We start from the raw sequence: 21,195 nt of genomic DNA, 5'->3' as shown, positions 1-21,195 counted from the left end.
TGTTATTAGGTTGGCAATGTATCTATAACACCATTGTATTCGTTATGGATTGCTGCATAATACATTACACCAAAGCTTAGTGACTTAAAAAAGAACAACAGACACTTACAAATACTTATTATTTCTGTGGATCAGGAATTTAAGAGCAGCTCAGCTGGGTTGATCTGGCCCCAAGTCTCTCATGAGGCTGTGGTCACGATGTCAGCCACAGGCGCAGTTAATCTGAAGTTTGATTGGAGCTGGAGGATCTGCTCCCAAGATGCCTCGCTCATATGATTGACAAGTTAGTGCTAACTGATAGCAGGAAGTCTCATTGCTCATCACTGGGGTCTCCGCATATTGCTGCTTGAATGCCCTTACAGCATGGCCGCTCGTTTCCCACAGAGCAAGCAGTTCAAGAGAGAGCAAGGCAGAAACTTTGATGCCTTTTGTGACACAGCTCAGAAGTCACCCACCACCATGTTCACAACATCCAAATGGATACACAGGTCAGCCTACTCAGTGGAGAGGGGACTACACAAGGGCGTGAATACCAGGGGACAGGATCATAGGGGGTGTCACGGAGGGTGACAGGCGGGGTCTCTGCTCCCGCTCCCCACACAAGAACGCAGGACACGGTGAGGCCCAAAAGGAACATCCACGGAGCCATAGGTAGGGGAGTCATACCACTATAGTCCCGCTGGCGGCTGAGTTGGAGACACAGGAAGCAAACTTCCGTCAGCACCCAACAAGGGGTCTTCCTGCACCAGTCTCGCTTGTTAGCTGCAATCCGCCGTCCTAACTGCAATCTGTGCTTGCTAGCTCAGCCACCGTCTTCTTGCTAGCCCCCATTCGCTGCTAGCGTAGCCACAGCAGTTATATTAGTGGCCAATGGCTTACTGGTTACAGCTGACGGCCAACTAACTACAGCTGATGGCCATCCAATCACAGTTGATGACCATTTACTACCTGAGCCAGCACCTTTCCAGGTGAGGCCGAGAGCCTGGAAACTGCACTCCTGGCTCTGTCCCCACATGGGGCCATCTTAGAGGCTGCCTGCCATGACTAGGGAGAAGGGTTTCTTTTGTTTTCAGCCAAAAGCCTTCCTTATCTCATAAACCCCTTAAGATACAAAGTAGGAAAGAAATTCCAAGGTTAATTGGTCCAAACAACTAGCTCAAATGAATCACTTCTTTAAAATTATACCACTTACAATTCTCTGCTGATATTTGAAAACTGAGTTGTATAAGCCTTGTCTCATTTACATTAGAGTCTCAGTATCTCCAAAGAATAGAAATCCTGCGTATGCTTCTGAAATTCAGAACATCTTACCTTCTCCTTGTCACATAGTAGGAATACATACATTTTGTAAATGTGACAAATTTCCAGTTGTCAGTTGGCATTTGAGGATTAACTCACTGGTCAGTATTCACCCGCCCACCCTTAATTTGATGTTTCTGTGTGTTTTGAAAGCCCGGGCTTATGGGAGTGGCTGACTCCAGAATTTTAGGAGAAGTCACTTGTATAATCAATCTCTGTCTTCCAGCTGAGGTTGAATTCAGTCCGAATGGGAGGCAGATGGGGTATACAGAACCACAAGTGTTGCCAGTGTCCTTGTCCTGTAATGCTAGTGAAACACACTCAGCAGAAGTAATTTATGTCAGTGGAGAGGCAGGAGGTCAGAGATGGTGGGGAAAACAGCAGCATCTTGCTGCATGATTTTTAGGCCAGTCCCCTCATCACCTAAACTGTCTGAGCACCGCTTTCCTTATCTCTTCAATGGGATAATAATACCCATCTGTCTTCACAGATGTGAAGCAACTGGAACGCTCTTATTAGGACTGTAAATAGTTACAACCACTTTACAGAGCGCTAGCAATATCCAGTGTAGCTAGTGATATAATATACCCCCCAGCAATTCTACTCGTGGTCTGACCTAAACAGAGTTTCTCAACCTGGCTGCATATCAGAAGCACCTGGAGAAGGTATGTTTTTTAATCCTGATGTCTCAGCTCCACCCTCAGAGATTAAGATTTTTATCAATTGTGGGACCAAAGCCCAGAAGTCTTTTTTGTTAAAGCTCCCAAGGCCATCCTCCAGTGCGCACTGCCAGAGAGAATGTCATACGGACAAAGAGGCATCCACCTTGTACCACACGTATGACTAAAAGCAAGGGAAATGAAGCATCCAAATGTAAAACACAAGCCTTTAAAATTCTTTTAAAAATGTAAAAGAATACTTATGACCTTGGCATACAGAAGGATTTCGTAAGATTCAAAATGCATAAACCATGAAATAAAAGATCAATCTATCTGGCTTTGAAATGTAAAAATCCTGTATTTCAAAAGATATCATAAACAAAGCAAAAAGGTAAGCGGCAGACTGAAGGATTTTGTGAACCATATAACCAAACGAAGAATTAGTGTTCAGAATATAAAAAGAATTCAAATGGGTTAATAAGAAGAAGATCTAATTATTGTTACTTTATTATTAAGAGACTAAGTGAATAAAATGGGCATAGTTATAGAAGGAGTTTTTCAGTAGTAAAAAATGAATCAGTTATATATTACCGTACATGCACGTATACGTATGTATACATATGTTAATTTTTCTGAGTTACTAGTCCAATGATTTCTATACAACATTTTCTAGACTCTCCCTGGTTACTCAGATTTTGATCTTCCTGACTTGTGTGTTAGTTTTCTTATCATTTCTGATAAATTTTCTAGCTCTTTGTCTTTTTCTTTAATTTCTGGGATTCCCTCAATTTTACCTTCCAACCTTTCCTTTGAGTTTCTGATTCTACCATCAGATTTTATTACATGTTTAACATTATGTAATGCAATATATTTAGTATAATATACTTTCAGGAACTTTGTTTTGCTCTCTGTCCCCTTTTCATAGCAGCCTTTAAGCCCCGGATGCAATATCTCTCATATCTCTTCTTTCTGCTCTTCCTGTCTAGTCCCCGTGTTCTCCAAGTTGCTTTTTTTCCAGTTTTTTGTTTGTCTTGCCTCTGTCATTCATCTAAGAGGTCAGCCTCAAATATCTGACAATCCTTGGCTTTCAGTTCCTATACAGTAGTAAACACCAAAGAGCTGACAGGAAGCTGGGGGCTCAGGGGCAGACGGCTGGTCCCGCCTGGGCAGAATGTAGGGTGATCTGATCCTCTATCTCTCCTTCTAGAGGCGTGAGCCCAGCTCCAGCAGTCTGGGAGCCGAGTGAGGCAGAAGCTGCGGGCCCCAGCAGTCAGGTCAAAATCCTTTTTACTTAGTCCACCTATTTTAGAGAACAGGACCCTTGCCCTCAACAGTTCCTGGCGTGGCCCAGTTCAAGATCTCTGTTTTTACTACTGTCTGCAGAGAATAAATTTCCAGGCTTTAGCTGGGTTGGTAAAAGGGGCTGCTGCTTAGCATAAAGGAGGGGATCTGGGGATCTAATTGCATCCTAAACAGACTTTTAGCCTTCAGTGTGCTTTCCCTCAAAGAGTTGTTATAGAAAATAATTGAAAGAGCTCTCCCATAACATGAGATACCTTCTAAGGACACGAATATAAAGCACCACCCTCTTTTCTAAGGGATACTTTGTGAGGAGGGGCTCACTGTATAACTAAATAAATGCAAATTAAAACCACAATGCAATACCACTTTACACCCACTAAAATGGCCTGTTAACTAAAAAATAATATCAGCTAGGTTTTTCGTCACCAAAAAAGATTTATTCAGGAAAAAAGTGCATGTAGACATAGTAAGCCACATGCTTGCCACCCTTAAGATGGAGGAGTATTTATAGAGAGGAAAAGGAAATTAATAAGAGGGGAAGTTAGAACCATACAGCTTTATTATAAACAGAGTTTTTTCTGTAAGGTTCTCGCGGTTACAGAGGGCAAGGACTTCCGCACGCCCTGCCTCCTCCCACAGACCCTCCCACTTGGTTATGTTTACTTCAAGTTCCAGTTAGTCTTTATCAGGCTATGAGTGAAAGAACAGGACATCAACAAGTGTTGGCAGGCACGTGGAAAAGCCGGAACATTCAGACGGTACTGGTGGAAGTACAAAGTGACACAACCACTTTAGAGAACAGTTCAGCAGTTTTTTATACAACTTAACAGATACTTACTGCATGACCCAGAGATTCCACTCCAAGGTGTGTTAAAAAGAAATGAAAACATGTCTAGACAAAGACTTGTCCACAAATGTTCTTAGCAGCTTTATTTATAATGGCCCCAAACTAGAAAGAACCCAAATTCTATCCACAGGAGAGTGAATAAAGGCATTGTGGTAAATCCAGAGAATGGAATACTATTCATCAATTTGAAAAAAAGGAGTGGAGTACTGCTACTCGTAACAATATGGATGAGTCTCAAAGTAGGACACTGAGCAAAAGAGCCAGGCACAAAAGAATACCTTTGATCCACTTACATGAAATTCTGAAGAAGGAAAAACTACTTTATAGTGACAAAGAGAGATCAGGGGTTTCCTGGCCCAGGGGTGGGAGTGGGGGTGGGGGTGGGTTGCAGAGGTGCAGGAGGAAACCCTCTGGGGCGGTGGAAATGTTCCATATCTTGATTCTCTTGTGGGAACGTGAGTGTAAATGTTAAAACTCATTAAAGTGTCCACCTAAAACAGGTGCATTCTATGTTATATATGTAAATAATATACTTCAATAAAGTTGATTTTTTTTTTAAAGACCTACTCTGTGCGAGGCACTTTTTTTTTTTAAAGATTTTATTGGGGAAGGGGAACAGGACGTTATTGGGGAACAGTGTGTACTTCCAGGACTTTTTTCCAAGTCAAGTTGTTTGTCCTTTCAATCTTAGTTGTGGAGGGTGCTGTTCAGCTTCAAGTTGTTGTCCTTTCAGTCTTAGTTGTGGAGGGCACAGCTCAGCTCCAGGTCCAGTTGCCGTTATTAGTTGCAGGGGTGCAGCCCACCATCCCTTGCAGGAGTCGAACCCGGCAACCTTGTGGTTGAGAGGACGTGCTCCAACCAACTGAGCCATCCAGGAGCTCAGTGGCAGCTCAGCTCAAGGTGCCATGTTCAATCTTAGTTGCAGGGGGCGCAGTCCACCATCCCTTGCGGGACTTGAGGAGTTGAACTGGCAACCTTGTGGTTGAGAGCCCACTGGCCCATGTGGGAATCGAACCAGAAGCCTTTGGAGTTAGGAGCACAGAGCTCCAACCACCTGAGCCACCGGGCCGACCCCTGAATCTTTTTTTTTTCAAGTGAGGCCCAAATAAAGAGATTATGACTTCTGTGCACTGGCAAGGATTGTTGACTGTGGGCCAGTGGACTTTCCTTTCAGGTGAGAGGATGGGCAACCTGCAATTCTGATGATCTCGTTTATGGACCTTCCATTTCTTTAAAGAAGGAGTCTCCACATTTTTGCCTGGGTGGGTAGGGAGGGGGAGGAACCTCGCTGTCGAGTCTGTGCTTCAGGCAGTTCCCATCTGGACTTTTAATTAGCCCCTTTCTTTGGCTCTGCACATCTCAGCCCTGCTCTTGAGGGTTTTGCAGAGCAGCTGGCTCCTGGGGGCCACATCCCCTCTGGGGGTGCTAACGGCTGCAGCTTCTGTGCCTTCTTGCTCACGCCCCTTTCTTTAGTCATATTCCTTATCCAGAAGGTACTAGTTGACTACTAGTTATCCTCTGATGTCCTCCCTTTCCCCTGCCATTGTCATCGTTGTTTTACCTCTTAATTTTTGTGGGAAAGGAGATAAACACACAATGCGCAAGGTCAATCTGCCATCCTTGTTAGCTTTTCTAAGCAGGAACTACGTTCTACTGTTTTGTATAAGTCTCTGCAAGGATTGTGCACACGGAGGGTATTCAAAAACTATTTTCTGAATAAATGAATGATGACCCTCGGGGCCGTTCTCATGTTCAGTGGAGGATGAGCTGTAAGGCTTTGGCAGGGCCGTACTTGCTTTAATAATTTATTTGCCACACGGACGAAATCTCAGTTTCTGTAATTAGTGACCGTTATGAACATGGTATAGATTCTGCTTCTACTTGAAGAACTGAGTGAGTTTCCTTACCTGTAGAAACAGAGATGATAATACCTACCCATTTTGGTAGAGATGATGAATGGGGTAAAAACAGGAAACCTATAATCCAGTAAGCATTCACCACATGTTAAGTCTTTTTGCTTTGGGGGCATTTTTTTAGTTGTACTTGCAACAGTTTATCCTAGAATAATATGTGACAGGAGTTCTTTTTATTTTACTATTTTTTTTCTTCTACTTAGGTGACAGAGAGCAGTACAACAGACAATACCTGAATGTCAGAAAGTAATTTTGCAGACGTGCTCAGGGCTGGGCTTACGGTAAAACTTAGAAGTTCCCAGTTTGGTGCAGTTAAAAACATGCTCCTGATTTCTGCTTTTCTGATCCAGGGTCCAGAGTCCTAATTGCTGGACCCTGTGAATATGTTACCCTTACATGGCGAAGGAGAATTAAGGTAGCACATGGCACTGAGGCTGCTAACCTGCTGACCTTCACATAGGAAGGTGATTCTGGATTGTTCAGTGGGCCCAATGTAATCACAGGGGTCCTTACATTGGGAAGAGGCAGTTGGGAGTGATAGGACTTCAACCCACCATTGCTGGCCCTGAAGATGAAGGAGGGGCTGTGAGTCAAGGAATATGGGCAGCCTCCGAAAGCTGGAAAAAGCAAGGAAATGGGTTCTTCCCAGGAGCCTCCAGAAAGGAACGCAGCCCTGGTGACACCCAGATTTAGCCCAGTGACACCTCTGACCTATAGAATTGTAAGATAATCAATGGATATTGTTTTAAACCACCAAATGTGTGGTAACCTGTTACAGCGACAATAGAAAACTACTACAGGAGTTCAAACCATTTACTCTCCTTAGAGCAGTAAGATGGTAAAGGTACTTAGTGGACTTTCTTCTGAGCCAGTCTCTTAACTAGTTTGCTAACTTATCTATAGGATTGCTTCTCAAAGGGTTATAAAGATGCAACCATTTAGAAACTACAGATCTGCACTGTGTTAACCCTGAGTTAAACTGGAGAAGAAACTGTTACTGATTCACAGACATATTCAGTGGAGCCCAGTCTTGGGGATGGGGCAGGGCTGGGAGCAGCCTTCTTCTTGCACAGCCCAGAGCTGTTCTCCATAGGTGGCCTTTGTTGTTCTGTATATGTTTATATGTTTAGTCATTAAAGACCTCGAATGATTAAGGCGGCTGGTAAAGGCCAAGGTCTCTTTGCAAACCAGGCCCCTCCCAGCCCTTGGCTGTCCACTCCGCCCTCCCTCTCTGCCGGGCTCTGCAGTCTGCTCCCACCTCCTCTAGGGTTTCAGTTGGAGACTTCAGTGCTCCGTGTCCTTCAGCCCTTCAGCCGACCTTTCTGTAACTGATTTCTCCCTGAGGACCAGTGGGAGCAAAGCTCCAGCTTAATGTCAAAAGGATTGTAACCCCTGCTCCTCTGAGAACCTCCTGTACCTGTCTGTGCGCAGCAGAATCAGAAAGGATAGAGTATCAGGGCCTCCATCCTAATTAAAGTCAAGAGCAAGTTCTTCATCGGCACCGTGCCCGGGATTCTTCCTGGGCTTTGCTGAGGCAAAAGAAAAAGAAAGCAGGGTGTCACGTTCCCCGTGCCCAGGAGCCCACGGGAACCAATCAGAGGCCGCGGGAGCCCCCATTAGAGACGGGCTTGATGAACAGTAGCTCTGACCACCACGGCGATCTCCCTGCTCTCTGCTTGCCCTGGAATCTGATGGCTACTCAGATGGTTCAGTGCACCAAACAGAAACCTCAAGAAGCTCTGGAAGGGGATGGTGGAGATGGCTCCACAACATTATGGACGTACTTAATGCCAGTGAACTGGACACTTAAAAATGGCTTAAATGGTAAATTTTATGTGATGGGTGTTTCACTACAATTTTTTTTAAAAAAGAAGAAACTCAGTTGCTTGCTTCTAAAACCTAAGATCCATTCTTGATTCTCTCCTTTCCTCAGCCCGCACGACCCATCTATCAGGAAGTCTTGTCCTCTCTACCTCTGGAAGACTTCCGGAATCATCCTCTCCGTCGCCATCGCCACAGCCATGCCTGGTCCAGGCGGCCACCGCCCTTTGAGTACCACAGCAGTGAGCACCGAACTCCTAACTTGTCTCCTCGAGGGACCCTTCCCCTTCTGCAGCCCATTTCCCCCTCAGCAGGCAGATCATAAGTTAGCTCACAGTTTCCCCTGCTTGAAGCCTAATGGATTCCTCTGGCTCTTGGCATAAAAGTCACACTTCCTAGCTGAGCCCCAGGCCCCACGGGATCCGTCTTCGTTGGCTTCTTCAGCCCCATCCCCTGTCACTTGTGTTCATGCTTTCCATGTTCCAGCCGCCCTGGCCCTCTCTCTGCTCCTTGAACGTGCTAAGCTCTTTCCCACCTCCGGGCCTTTACTGTTGCTGTATCCTCTGCAGGTTCGTGCACACTGGCTCTTCCTGGCACTCAGACCTCAGCTTCATGTAACCTCCACGGAAAGGCCTTTTCCTTTGAAGTCTGAAGTGGCCACCCAGTCACTCCATCGCATGGCCCTGTTGCATTTTCCTGATATCCCTTATCATTCCCTAATATTGTCTTGTTTGTTTGTCTAATAATGCGTTGTCTATCTCCTCCCCCTAGAATGGAAACTCCACGAAGAGCAGGAAGTGCCCTGTGATGTCCTCACCCAGAATGGTGCCCGGCACCTAGTAGGTACACAATAAGTATGACTGAGGGAATGAGTGAAGACTTAAAGTGCATGTCCCAAACCTCGGGAGTCTCCCTGGTACTGGGTTGGATGGTGGTGCCCAAAAGACACGTCCATGTCCCAGAACCTGGGATTGTGACCTTATTTGGAAAAACTTTACAGACATAATTAAGTTAAGGATCTTAAGAGGGGGTCATCCTGGATTACCCACGGGGACCCTAAATCCATAAGACCCAGAAGAGAAGACACAGGCACAGGGAGACAGCCATGGAGACAGGCAGAGATGGGAGGGGCACTGCCACACAAAGGACGCCTGGAGCCACAAATTCTGCTGGCGCGCGTTAGCCACGTGTTCACTTTGAGGCTAAATTAACCGTAGAAACCAGGATGTGATTGTCTCCCACGTGTTTGTCACATGGCAGCACCTGAGAGCCAAGGGAAGGATGTTACTCTCCTACTTCCTGGCGTCCCCCACGGCCGTTTGCAGGGTGCTGGGCTCAGGCACTCCACAAAGGCACTGGCTGAACAGTGGGGACCAGCGAGAGGCGCGTTGCTCATGGAGGGAGGGGTCACAAAGCAGTGATGCGGGCCTTAGGACGGATCCAGGGGACTTTGCTGCCTGTGAAAGCCCTGAGTTGATGTAGGCTTGGGTGTCAGCTTAGCCTTGTCCACACTGATTTGCAGTCCCTCAAACCCAGCCTTGAGCTCCTGTTCCCTCAGTCACCCCTGAGCTTGACCTGTGGAAAGGGGTCTGAAGCCTTGTCCCCTGCCTGGTACTTCTAGGCCTGTCACAGGACTGAGTGGTGGGAGGGGAGCTGCCAGGGCGGTGGCCGTTAAGGGGCTTTGCTCTCAGTTCCTCATGTGCCCCATCTCTTGGTTCACACCACATCTGGTGGCTTTCACTGGGGCCTTCTCAGGCAAAGGAGGAAGGGACGGTGGTTGAGAAAAGGGGAAAACATAGCACACAAGAAAACACGAGAAACAGCAGGCCTGGGGAAAAAGCAAGGAGTTCAGAGTTGGTTAATCAGTAAAAACTGCTTCTGGACAAAGACTGTGCCCTGGCCTTTTGCTCACCAAAGGGAGAGACAACCCCCAAGTCCGTCTGTAGGAACCGGCAGCTGTATTAGGGAATGGCGAACACGTACTTGTCTTTTCTAAGGCCACACCTCTGTTTTTCTTTCCTTGTTTGACTGTGGGTTTTTCCATTTTACCTTTCTTGCCCAGCCTTCTCTGGGGAACTTTGCAACAGTCCTTCCCCCCTTGCTAGAGAGAAGAGACTCTATAAATATTCCACGAGGTACACAGGACCCCCGCCCCACAGAAGGCAACAGGACACCACCCCCTCCTCCCACCTGTGCCTGTTAGTAGGGTCAGGGCAGGGACAATGACCTTCCTACATTGGGTCAGTGAAGGGCACATGTGGCCAAGCGGACAGCATCCGGGGCAGAGACAGCAGGAGGTCTCTCTTGCCATTTCTCTCTGCTGCCTCTTAGCAATTTTTTTTTTCTTTCCATTTTCTTTCCAAATGCAGCAAGGGGCAAAAATTCATGTAGAACAAGAAATGAAGATAAAGAAAGGAAAAGAGCAGAGAGATAGAAAGGTGATGCTCCTGGTAGGAATATGAGGCTTACCTGAAGATCAGGTAACAAAGTCAGTACGATGGTTTAGAGAGAGTTTATCTCTACGTCATGTAAGGAAGATCCATTCAGGAAGCAAATTAGGGGTGCGAGTACCATCTATAGAGTCAAGACTAGGTTGGACACCTTCCTTAGGGGTAGATTTTCTCAACCTCAGGCTGTGGAGATTGACAATGGCCACCGAAGAAAACGGACTTGAAAGGAAAGAGGCCTCCACTTGCCCCAAAGTTACAATCTGAGAAGTGAGGGAGAATATGTGTGATTGGGAACACACACACACACACACACACACACACACACACACACACACTAGCTTTGGCTTAGAATGACTCTCTGGGCCTTGGCTTATCTTAGGAGCTTCCGAGTGGGTCATGATGGGGCAGAGACAGGATGGGACAGCGACATTGGAAGGAGTGGCCTTTGTGTGGCAGCACTGGACTAGCCCTGGGGTAAATTTTTAAAAATCATTTTGTTGTCCAATAAAACACAAGTACACACACAACAAAATAAACTTTAAAATAAAATAAAGCACAGGGACAGAAAACCACATAAACAAATGTATGGCTTTAATAAACTATTGTAAGAGGAACATCTTATGACCACTAGCCAGATCTAAAAGTAGAACTTGTACCCCAAAGTCCTTCCTGTGCCCCCCACCCAATTAAGCCCCTCCCTCCCCCAGCAGTAGCTCCCCAACCCTGACTTTTATAGGAATCACAAACATAAACATTTTATCACCCAGGTGTGTGCACTAGACACTACAGTTTACTTAATCTTGTTCATTTTTTCATCAGATGTGTCTTCTCAGCCTCTAATTTCTGGATTTCCCCCCAGATCCTTCCCTTCCCTACAGTTTCTCTGTGGCAGACCTGAAGAGTTTCCCACAGCCTGGATTTTGCCAGTTGCACTCTCCCAGTGCTGGGAAAGCCCTTGGCTGCTACTTGCGGGGACGGCCGGTATAAATGTGGAGACCTTTGGGCAGGGACCTGAGTGTTGTCCCAGCTCCGACACTAACTGGGAACCGATCTGGTTCAGCCAGGGCGAGTGGTTGGTTAGTGGTGCAGCGGTTACAAGGACATGGGCCACGGAGTCCATCAGAGCAGCAGTCCACTCCTGATTCCTGGTTCCAGAACTTAGGACTCTCTGGGTCTGTTTCCTCATCTATATAAAGGACGTGCTATTCATAGCACAGGGTCATTGTAAGGATTCAATGGGGAAAATTCCTTGTGCTGCTTCTGATCCAGAATAGGTATTTTTCTGCTGCTATTGTTATTATTTACTTATTACGAAAATCGCTTTGGGCAGATGGTTTACCTCTGCGAACTTCAGGTTGGTCGTCCAAAGAATCAGTGCTTTTTTGTGTTGCATAGTCAAAAATACATGCCTTTAAAAATACATCTTAATAAGTTGAATTAATGTGTCTCCTTTTCTTCCTACAAAGCTTCTCCTCTATTTGCTTTGGCATTTGAACATGTTTCAGATGAGTGAGTCAGCTGAGAGGAGATTGGTAATTTGCTTGAGCCAGACGTGTGTCAGCCTTCCTCCAGGCGGAACGGGACTCATCTCACACCTCGCCAAGAACTGGCTGAAATAACCTTAAAACATGCCCCGTCTTCCCCATGGGTCTGTTTTGAGACTCAGACAAATTGATCACGGTTCTTCACGTCTCTTTGGAAGTGAAAGCACTGGCTACGGGAGAGTGCTGCTTTTCTCCATTGCATTCTCACAGGCCTGTCCTCCCACCTGGCTGGCAGCTGTGCTGGGACAGAACCCACGTCCTGACCGCCAGCCCAGGGTACAACACATCTGGTAGAGGACCTAGCTATGTCTCATGTCTTGCAACCCCTTCAATTAAAAACTATTTAAACTACCGTATTTCCCCGTAAATAAGGCCTAGCAGGACCATCAGCTCTAATGCGTCTTTTGGAGCAAAAATTAATATAAAACCCAGTCTTATATTACATTATATTATATAAGACCCAGTCTTATAGTAAAATAAGACTGGGTCTTATATTAATTTTTGCTCCAAAAGACGCATTAGAGCTGATGGTCTGGCTAGGTCTTATTTTCGGGGAAACATGGTATAGTCTAGCGAGAGGAAACCCTGCCACCATCTACTGTCAATGTCGAGGGAAGAACGGCTGGCAAGCTGAGGGGAGCTTGTAGGAGCAGATGGAGGCTGGGGCTGAGCAGGCTAAGGGAAGGAGGCAAAGTGATTGCAAGGAATTGCAAAGACGTCCTCCTGGCAAGAGGTGGTAAGAGTGCGGATTCAGAAGTAGCAGAGCAAAGGGGACCAATATGAGAAATTATATTTGTCTTTTGTTAAATTTCACTTTCTGTTTTGGGAACTCTCAGATTCACAGACAAGTAGAGAGAATAAACTGTGTAATGACCCCCCCCCCATATATTCAGCACCCCTATTCGTCAGTTATCGACATTTTGCACTTAAGAGGTTGTAGAAGGTAAGATTGAGAGGACTTGGTGATTGATTAGATGGTGGAGGTGAGAGAACAGTGATGAAGGGAGGAGAGCTAACGGGAAAGAAGTATCCAGAGTGACCCTGGGCCTCTGGCCTGGGTTGCGTGGATAATGCAGGAAGCTGAGCAGGTCTGGAGGACAACGAGCTGGGTAACAGACTCTCTGGAGTGCGGGGGCTGTGCGGATATCACAGGCTACCTACTAAATGAATAAGCAAAGGACTCAGGTAGTGGGGTCCACCCAGGGCCCTCCAAGCCTCCTGCAAGACTGGCCCAGCCTGTGAGCTGAGCCAGAGGAAGCTGGTGGAGCACCTGGTTTGTCTCCCCTCTAGCCTTTATATGTTGGTTTTGCCCCTTGAGGATTTCTGAAACTGAAAAATAACCACCCAGCTTTCCACCACCCCCACCCCAAAAAAGAGAGTCTTGGCAGATGAACAGAAGGATGCCAGAGAGTGTTCTAGAAAGAATGGATGATGTAACAAGGGTGACAGTTCCACCTTGTGGGGAGCTGCCCAGGCTCTGCTCCAGGGGTGGCCTCGCTGGACGTAGAATCCAGCTCTGTCTACCTCCCAGCAATCCACATTCTTACTCTGCTGGGAATATACTTACGGTGGGAGGTATAGGGCACGAGAAGTTTCCCAAGACAGGTCACGCTGACCTACAGATGGAGGTGGGAGCAGCCCCCCTCCATATCCCGGACGAGCAACTGCCCGCCTCATTTTATGTCAGGATGACACTAACTGGTCTCCTTGGAGTGCAGCGGTTCCTGCTTCTCCTCACTGGTTGTCACCAGCGATGTCATCACCCTGGTTGGCTGATCGTCATAATACTAACGTGACTCTTCCTTATCACAGTTCTCGTAATTATGGGCAACGCCAAGGGTGCTCTTTGGGTCTGGTTTTATAACCCCTTGGGGTGTAAATAACTCTGAGATAGAGACCTGAGTCACTTAACGTGAGCTCATTACCCAAGAAGCCCTTTGTCATTCTGGCCAATCCTGCGCTGTTGGCCTTCTCTCCTTTGCCTTCTAGCCAAAAAGCAAAACAAACAAGTCACTCTCTATTACATTTCTACCAGCCGTCTAACCAGCTCACAGTCTTCAAAGAAGCCTCTCTTTACACAGTAATTTCTCTCATGATAATTTGAACTCCGAGTAGGTGCTGCTTTGAGAAACCTGTTGCACTAGATTTGTATCCATCGTCACCTTGTCATTTGGCACTTTCAGTGCTGTGTCATTTCCCCCGTTGGATTCAGAGCTCCTTGGGGACTTGCTTCTTTTCCTCCCCTCAGAGACAGGTGTGTAGTGTTCACCAAATCTAATCCATTTCCAGGGCCTTTGGTGGAGTTTTGGTCTCGGCAGCCTCCTGCCCAAAAGACTGAGATGGGAGACTGAGATGGTAGCAGAATTGCCCCCACGCAGCCCGGGATGTTTTGAACTGACTTCAGTTGCCTGGATACTTTGGAGCTCTTGAAAGTGGCCCAGAGGGCACATTCGGGGCTCGGACCTTCTGGCCCCAGGGTGAACCTGTTCTGAAAGTCACGTTTTCATTTCTAAAACTTGTAATATTTAAGAACTTCGGTCTCTTCCCCACCCTGCCCAGAAAGCAGTGGGTTTGTAGGGGGCAGGTGGAGGTGTGAAGGGAAGGTCATCCACCTCTTCACACTCTTGCTACTGAGCTTAGTCTTTTGGCTTTGAGAATAGGTGTTCTGTGTTTCTGTCACTGCCCGCGGTAAGCTGCCCAGCCTTGGTTCTTTGCGACAGCCCCTGTGCCATGACTGTGGCTGCTTCTCTGTCCAACACTGGCCATTCCTCTCTATAGGACCAACATGCAAATGCTGCCTCTCTGGGGGACATGGTTCTCAGTTCTTCAGAGCCCTGAGGGGCCTGCCTCGGGACAGTCCCCTGGGAGACCGTCAGCTGGGGCCCAGCCTCCCCAGCTGGGCTCTGCTTCTCAAAGTCACTGGGCTGAAGGACCAAGTTGTCCTTTACTGCCACTGTCACAGAACAATCTGTGAAATACATTAGAAATTACTACTGAAAAGGAGAAAATATGCCCCCTTGGCATAATGATTAGTTTGAGCTAAAGACACTTAAAAACTAAGCAAGTGTGAGAAGGGCTCTCTGACCCTCCCTTTTTTCTTCCTAAAAGCGAGAGAGAAAACCCCCAGATGGAAGATGTCTTCCCTACACCAGGAGGAAAGTAACATCCTTATCGTCAAGGACAGGAAGCTGAAGCCGAGAGAATGCTATACACACAGACCATGTAAAAACGATTTTTATCTTCCTTCAGCCTTGCAGACATTTTAGTTACTTTTCTATAATTGCCTTTCTTTGTTCAGCCTTGTCTGCAAACATTTGGGTTTTGTCACATCTTGGGGTCTTCATTCCTTACGAGGGCTGCCGTGTTACCTAAAACTTATATTAAATAAATGTGTATGTGTTTCTCCCGTCGATCTGTCTAAAGTCAGTATAATTCTCAGGCCCAGCCAAAGCCCTGAAGAGGACAGAGGTAAAATTTGCCTCCACTACTCTAGGAAAATGAAATTTTTAAATAGACTTATGAAAACACAAGTCCTGTTTTCATCATTAGACTCAACAGCCAGAAAATTATTCTCTGATTGCTATGAAACTTTCTAAAACATTTCTCTTAACTTCCACACATGTTTCTTCTTCGACGGGTGGCTCCCAGTCCGTGGACCAATCCCAGTGCCTAGACTGCAGTTTGCGTAGCACTGGCCTCGCCTACCTTGATGTAATTTGCTATGTTTTAATAAAATGCATTTCTTTACTATTTTAAGCCATGTCATAATTAGTTTATAATCTAAAATGATACTTCTCCTTTCCCCATTTTCTCCGCCTCTCCCCTGGCCCACCTCCACTTCTTCCTCTTCTCCTCCTCTGTCCTCCTTTTCTTGTTCCAGAATCCCAATAGCCAACCAACTGGATAGTTTGACCTTTTTTATGAGTGAATTTATCTCTGTGTGTTGCAACGTCTCCGTCTTTGGGAGAACTGGTGGGAACAGAGCCAAGAGCTCGCGAGGGATAGGAGCAGTGCCTCAGGTCGTATCTTGGGGGAGAGATGGTTGTAACAACCGCTAATGTGGCAGGAGGAGAGATAAGAGAGAGTAATTTGTTAAGCAGCAGTAACGTATGTTCCGAGCTTCCATTCTAGGGAAGTTCCAGCCCTGGGAGCCTCTAGCTTTGCTCCGTCTGGCACGGTTTGGGTGCCCACTACCCCAGAAGCTGTCCCACCATCTTTTACTCTTTCCAGTAGCCCACATACCCTGTGGGTTCCAGTTCTGGTTCCGTGGCTTTTCAGCTGTCTCTTTCCCAGTGACCCAGCCTGTGGGCTCATCCATGTGGCCTTCAGTTTCCTAATCACCAGAGTGAGGCTACTATCTGCCCTGCTGATGTCCCAGGGTTGCCAGATACTGCATTCTGTTCCTCATTCTTTCTTCCGATGCCCACTCAATGGCCTGTGGTAGGCAGACCTACTACAAAGATAAAACTCAAAGATAAGAGTTGTCTAAAGTTCATTGAGGAAACCGACTTAGGGCATGTATCACATTTATTATGAAATCATACGAAGTGGGGCCGCCTCGTTGGCTGCTGGGGGAGTTTGGGGGTTGGGAGTCAGCTGGGGCAGGACTCACAGTGGGCAGGGTGTCTGACCCACGCTCACGGGTTAGGGGAGAGGGTTGCACAAATGGGGTCCGGGCTGTGCAAGAGGAGGAGAGCAGGCAGGCACAGACTTGCCCAAGTTCAGAGTGGCTGGAGCCGTGGGTGCCTAAGGGGGACAAGCAGGTGAAGATTCTGGAAGAAGAGGCCAAAGCCTGGCTTGGGCAGCTTGACCCCAGCTCCCGCCATGCTCATGACACTCCTGCAGTAGAATTCCCTGCCTGTTGGTCTCCCTAACTCCTTTCTTGTTTCCTAAAAACCCTCCCTCAGTAGCCAAAGCATTCCTTTCAGAACATAGCTCTCAGATTTGTCACCACCCAGCTTCACCCCCTTCACTGGTTTTCTGTTTTCAGCTAATGGTGACTTTAGCTGTGAGCTCCAGAGAAACTTCTGCCCCTGCCTTAACTACCTAACAGAACTTGAATTAGGGGCCTTGCATTAGGGGCCTTGCCCATAATAAGAGGTTATCAGAGATGGCCTCTTTTGATCTATCTGTAGGGAAGGGCAAACTTCATTTACTAAATGTCTGTTCTTATCCTGCAATGACCCTTTGAAGCCCCCAAGGCACCTTACCTCCTCCCTAGCTCAGAATGTCTTATGTACCTCAATCCCCCTTTCTATTTCTGAACCTCTCATGCATGCTCTGACGTGTGCAGGGTTCCCGTATGCATGTGTGCATTAAATTGGGTAACTTTCTCTTGCTGATCTGTCTCGTGTCTATTTGATTATTAGACCAGCTGGGAGAACCTTGAGGGTAGAGAAAAGTTTCTTCCTCCCCTATAACGGCATCCAGTTAGGAGTCAGAAATTCTGCCCTGGAGCTCAGAAAGATCTCAAAGATAGACCAGCGCTTAGTTCTTCTGCATTTAGGTGGTAACCAATGCCCCACACGTGACTGAGTTGTCTAGGGACAGTGTACCCAGATTAAGCAAGAGCCTCGCTAAGGTGGGTTGGGCTCAGAAATAGAATTGTGTATCGAGGATTTAGGCAGCGACCAGCAGAGAGGAAGGAGAGACAGGCAAGGAAGGAGTTTGAAACTGAGCACAGCGAATGCTACCGGTACTGGCAGTGTAGAGTGCCAAACGATGGGCCGGGCTTTGCTCTTGGGGGGCACCTGAGAGAAAGGAATTTGGGTGGCTCCGTAGGGCCCACATCCCATCTGCAATGAGTAGAGACAATAGGAGACCAAAGCAGGCTGTTGTTTCAAGCAGCTTGGCTGCTGAGCGGTTCTCCACCTTCTCCCCTGTTCTGCACTTGATCTACCTCGCACTGTCATCAGGAGCAGTGTTCACCACAGGGTGACTGTCAACTAACGTCACCTTCCTCCCATCCCGTTTTAAGAAACGTTATTAAAAAAAAAAAGGACAGAGAGCTGGTCGCTAGGAAAAGGATGCTGTATCCAGAGGGAATATCGTGTTGCCTGTAAATAGAAGAGTTTGGGTTTCTGCCCCACACAAAGGTGAAATCATGGTCAGTGCCCTTGAGGAACTTACTGTCTGTAGGGGAAGTGCCTGCAAACCCTCACAGGAATCCAAGGCAGGACGCCAGGAGGGCTGAGCCAACTCAGCTGCTGTCTGCGATGATGGCATTGAGGGAGGAGTGGCTAATTCTGACCCGAAGGGGGACTTGACAAAGGAAGAAGCACTTAGGGAGTGGGCTGAGCTGGAGAACAGAGGAGGAAAGGCCTGGTGTAGGGGCAGGGCAGCCGTGGAGTGTCTTACTTAGAGTGTGGGGGAGGACGGGGGTGCGGCTGGAAAAGACATGTGGGGCTCCATCCTGGGGGCAGCCAATGCCAGGGGTATTCATGCTTACACTCTGCAGACAATGGGAAGCCACTGCGGGTGTTTGAGGAGAGAGTGGCGTCATCAAACTCACATCTTAGAAGATCCCTGATGGCAGTGTGCAAATTGAACTAGCCGTCAGGAGCCAAAGGAAGACTGTGGCCTCCGTGAGTGAAGGCAGAACCGGAGCTGCAGCACAGACACGTTAAAAAGAGCCAAGGAAGCAATAGTGATGGCCTCACGAGGGATGATCACGGGTCAGCAGTCTTCAGCTGCTTCTCGTGGGCAGGAACCTTTGACCTGAAGCTGATTTGGTCTGTGCACGCTCAGTGACGTGAAGCCTGCCTTATGTGTTGAAAACATGGTTTTGTAAAATGGACAATGCTTCCCCCAGATGGTCCCTTTTCTGCCAGTCATGGTGTCTGGACTCTCCCGTGGGGCTGGTGTGTAACTGCTGAGAGGGGTGTGGTCAGAACAAACCTGTCACATCCTGTGGTTGTCTGCTGACTGCAGAAGACACCACTGACCTCAGCTCTCCTGAAGTAATAACATCGCTGTCACATGGCTTTCTCCACTCGGTGAATCTGCTGTTCCTTCTGTTTTGAAATCCGCATGTGGCAAGGCACTGACTCACTTCCCTGAGCCTACAGAGCGCTACTGCTTCCTGGGTCAACAAACCCTGCACGCACCTCCTCTTCTCAAGTTCACCAAAAGGGATGCAAACGACTGGATTTAACAGCAACGGCCTGGAATTGTAACTCCATTCTCCCACTGTTGGGAAAGGGGGTGTTTATGGACAACTACGTGATGTTTGGGGTTTTGAGATCTTTGTAGGAAAGGAAGTGTGTAAATACAAAAGGTGGTTACCTCTAATTCAGACCTTTGAGGAGAGAACCAGAATGTGCCACCCAGGTGTGGAGAAGGGTCGAATGACTGACCCTGACTAGCTTTTGTTTAGTCATTCAAGACACATTGATCACCAGACACTGTCCTAGGCTCCTGAGAAATGGTCGAGGGAAGACAGGTACGGACCCCGCCTCTTTTTCTTTTTCTAAGACTTTGTTTGTTTAGAGCAGTTTTAGGTTTACAAGAAAATGGAGGGAAAGGCACAGAGATTTCCGACAGAGTATTGCACGGCCCTCACATCCTCTGTGCTCTGCCGACTCCTCTCTCCTCCCCCCTCGCACCCCCCGCAACCCCTCACCTTTTTACTCTCTCCATAGTTTTGTCTTTTCCAGAATGTGATCTAGTTGGAATCGTGCCATATGCAGCCTTTTCAGACTGGCTTCTTTCACTTAGTCATATGCGTTTAAGTTTCCTCCATGTCTTTTCATGGCCTGATAGTTCATTTCTTTTTATTGTTAAGTAATATTCCATTGCCTGGATGGACCACAGTTTATCCATTCACCTGCTGAAGGGGTTGCTTCCAAGTTTTGACAACTATTAATAAAGCTGCCGTAGACATCCGTGTGCAGGTTTTTGTGTGGATGTAAGTTTTCAATAAATACCAAGGAACACAATTGCTGGATTAGACGGTAAGAGTGCATTTAGTTTAGTAAGAAACCCCCAAACTGTCTTCCAAAGCAGCTGCACCCTTTTGCATCCCCACCAGCAACGAATGAGGCTTCCTGTTGCTCCACATCCTTGCCAGCATTTGGTGGTGTCAGTGTTCTGGATTTCGGCCACTCTAATAGGCTGTTTTAATTTGCATGTTCCTGATGACATGCGGTGGAGCATCTTTTCATATGCTTATTTGCCATCTGTGTATCTGCTTTGGCGAGGTGTCTGTTAAGGTCTTTGGCCCATGTTTTAATCAATATTTTGTTTTCCTGTTGAGTTTTAAGATTATTTGTATATTTTGAATAACAGCCCTTTATCAGATGTGTCTTTTGCAAATATTTTCTTCTAGTCTGTGGCCTGTCCTCTAATTCTTTAGATACTGTCTTTTGCGGAGCAGAAGTTCTTAATTTTAGTTGGGCCTTGCCTCCTCGTGGCGCTTATGTGTGCTTGGGGGACAGCATTCACTGCCTTGGACTATCCTTTTGTAATTAATTCACAATAACTAACACTTATGGAGTGCTCACTGCATACCAGTTTCTGTGCTAAACCCTTGGTCTGCGCTCCTTTTGTCACAACTCCCATTCCCCTTTCCCCTGTAAACAACCTCCTGACACATTTCATGTATATCCTTGTTTGTGGTTGGGGAATTTCAGGTTGTTGTCTTCTATGCATGTATGCTAATTTATATTTATACCAGAGATGTTTATGTAAATTAGGGTGCTGCCATTTTTCTCCCTGCACTGTGAGGGAGAGCCATCCACGTTGCCTTGTGCGTCTACCCCCCTTCTCACAGCTGTGTGGCGACCCAGAGAGTAGCCACCACGTTTAACCCGTCCATCCCCCCACTGAAGGGCCCCGGATTGTACCGTTTCCTGTCTGCACAATCAACCTGCTTTGATGACCACCCTCATGGCCCTGCATGAGAGACTTCAGGATGGATGGATGGATGGATGGATGGATGGATGGATGGATGGATGGACAGACAGACAGACAGATAGAATCTGCAGAATGGCTACACCACCTATATATTACCACCAGTAATTGAGGGAGCTTATAACCCCCTATTCCTAAGTTACTGACATTATTCAGCTTTTCAATTTTTGCCAAGTAGGTGGAAAGTAAAATCTTGTTGGCTTAATTTGCAGTTGCCTTATAACGAATGAATGTCTCTCCACATATTTGTTTCATCCTATAAGTTTCTTATTCTGAAAGTTACCTGTTCGTACTTTTGCCCATTTTTTCATTGGATTTTTCTTACTGACTTGTTGATATACAGGATTTCCTGCATATTATAGATATTAGTCTCTTTTTGGCTTCAGATATTTCAAATTTTTTCCCAGTCTGTATCTGTTTGTTATATTGTGTCCTTTGTTTTAACGAAAT

The sequence above is a fragment of the Rhinolophus sinicus genome, linkage group LG06, assembly GCF_036562045.2.
Source record: "Rhinolophus sinicus isolate RSC01 linkage group LG06, ASM3656204v1, whole genome shotgun sequence".
In the NCBI taxonomy this organism is placed as follows: domain Eukaryota; kingdom Metazoa; phylum Chordata; class Mammalia; order Chiroptera; family Rhinolophidae; genus Rhinolophus; species Rhinolophus sinicus.
This window is presented reverse-complemented; position numbering follows the sequence as displayed.